Source organism: Camelina sativa, chromosome 3, assembly GCF_000633955.1.
Source record: "Camelina sativa cultivar DH55 chromosome 3, Cs, whole genome shotgun sequence".
Taxonomy (NCBI): Eukaryota; Viridiplantae; Streptophyta; class Magnoliopsida; order Brassicales; family Brassicaceae; genus Camelina; species Camelina sativa.
This window is the reverse complement of record NC_025687.1, coordinates 20,637,560-20,640,317: the sequence shown is the minus strand read 5'-3', so window position 1 is coordinate 20,640,317 and position 2,758 is coordinate 20,637,560.

Sequence of the window (2,758 nt, the reverse complement as noted above, 5' to 3'; positions counted from 1 at the left end):
CCACACCACAGAAAAAGTCAGTTTCAATTTGGCGCCGTTGCCCATTTAAGTGTGTTTTGTGACATTTAAGATCATTATTAGTGTATGATTAAGTTCGTTTAAACACTTGTGACGTTACTGAACTCGAATCTTCCTTTGCTTGGCTGTCTTGAGTTTCAGGTACCCACTCGACCACCTACTCGACCACCACTCGACCGAGCTGTGATCGAGCACCTGATCAAGCCAGAAGCCGGATCCAAATAGCCATTACTTCCCAGTCGACTTGACCACCCACTCGAGCCTGCGCTCGATCGTGTACCTGTTCGAGTCTGTAATCGAGTTTGTTGATGCACACAAGGTCAAAAGGCAAAGACAGTCTTCAACAGCCTACTAACAACATCCACAGGCTACAAAAGGGTTTGAGACATAAGCAAGGAAGAGTAGTTCAACAACAAGAAGATCAAGACATCATGGAGCAACCAGCTATCCATGAGCAGAGACCAAGGCACATTGGTGCAGGAGATGCACCCAATACCCACAACCAAAGGGCTGGAATTGTGCCACCTTCAGTAGCAAACAATAACTTTGAGATCAAGAGTGGATTGATCTCAATGATACAAGCCAACAAATTTCATGGGTTGCCAATGGAGGATCCACTAGATCACCTTGATGAGTTTGACAGAATATGTGGACTCACAAAGATCAATGGAGTGAGTGAAGATGGATTCAAATTAAGGCTCTTCCCATTTTCTCTTGGAGACAAAGCTCACCTTTGGGAGAAGACTCTTCCTACTGGAGCTATCACCACATGGGATGCATGCAAGAAAGCTTTTCTGGCCAAGTTCTTCTCCAATGCAAGGACTGCTAGGTTGAGGAATGAAATTTCTGGGTTTGCTCAAAGGAATAATGAGAGCTTTTGTGAAGCTTGGGAGAGGTTTAAAGGATTCCAGACTCAGTGTCCTCACCATGGCTTCAGCAATGAGTCACTTCTAAGCACCTTGTATAGAGGAGTGCTTCCCAAGATAAGAATGCTTCTTGATACAGCCTCTAATGGCAACTTCCTCAACAAGAATGTGGAAGAAGGATGGGAATTAGTTGAGAATCTTGCTCAATCTGATGGCAATTATAATGAGGATTATGATAGGACCATAAGGAGCTCCTCAACTGATCAAGAGGACAAGTATAAGAAGGATTTGAAGATGGTCAATGAGAAGCTTGACAAGATACTCCTAAGCCAGTCCAAGTCCATTCACTTCATTGGTGAAGAAGAAGCTCCAGTTCAAGAGGGGGAGCCTGAATTTGCTGAGTTGTGCTACATGCAAAACCAGGGAGGATTCAAAGGCTACAACCAAGGAGGTTTCAAGAACAACAATCTCTCTTATAGGAGCACCAATGTGGCCAACCCTCAAGACCAGGTCTATCCACCTCCTCAACCTCAACAGCAACAAAACTACATCCCCAAGCAACAACACCAAGTGTTCCAGCCCCAATTGTGTCCCCCACCAGGGTTTCAGACTAACCAAGGCCAGGAACAAGACTTAAGAGCAATGATGCAACAGTTGTTGATTGGGCAAACACAAGGCAAGATTGAGGAAGCCAAGCAGTTTGCTGAGTTGAATCAAAGGCTCACATCACAGTACAATGATCTGAACATGAAGTTTGAAGGTCTCAACTCCAGAATGAAGTATATGGAGAGCAACATTGCCTCTACTTCAGCTCCTAAACCCAACCAACTCCCTGGAAAAGCTGTTCAAAATCCAAGGGAGTTCACTGCAAAAGCCATTCATATCTCTGATGAGGAAGTCACTGAGGACAGTGAAGTCCAAGTTTGGGGGAATTCATTAGTTACTGAAGCCCCAAGTGACGTTTGTGCAAAGCAACTGGAGTCCGTTATTGCACTCGACCAAGTACTCGAACAGCCACTCGATCGAGTGCATGCTCGAGTGGTCGATCGAGTTGCAGACTCAGAAGCTGTCAAGCCTGCTAAGTACACTCCTCCTGCTTACAAGCCACCTCTTCCATTCCCAGGACGTTTCAAAGCACAAAAGATTAAGGAGCTTAGGGAAATCATTGAGAGAAAGGAGATGATGGCTAAGCAACAAGAAGAAGAGAGGGTTTTAAAGGAAGAAGCTGTGGTTGAGGAAGTGTTGGCCATACAAGAGATCACCATTGCTTACCAAGAAGAAGAGAGAGGACCTGCCTTGGAACAGTATGATCCATATCCTCTCTACAAAGACTTTTTGCTTGATTTGTCAAAGAAGAAGGCTGAAGCTCAAGATGAGAAGGATCTTGAGGACCTTGGAGGAGTTATCATTCCAATCAAGCTTAAGGATCCAGGTCCATTCTATCTGCCTTGCACACTTAGCTATCTTCACTACAACCAATGCCTTTGTGATTTGGGAGCTTCAACAAGTGTGATGCCATACTCCATAGCACAAAAGCTTGGGAGAACTGATTTCAAGTCCACCAACCTTCATATATGTTTAGCTGATGGGTCAAACAAGGAGATAGTTGGAAGGTTGGAGAATGTCCCAGTCAAGATAGGGAAGGCAAGGGTTCACACTGATTTTGTGGTGTTGGAGATGGACAAGGAACCTGAAGATCCAATCATTCTTGGAAGGCCATTCCTAGCCACTGTTGGAGCAGTTATTGATGTCAAAGAGGGTCTTGTGACCTTGAACATTGCTGAAGATATAGCCATGAAGTTTAACATCTATAACCCAACCAACCTTCCTACCATTGATGATCAACCTTTTACTATCAAGGACAAAGGAGGTCA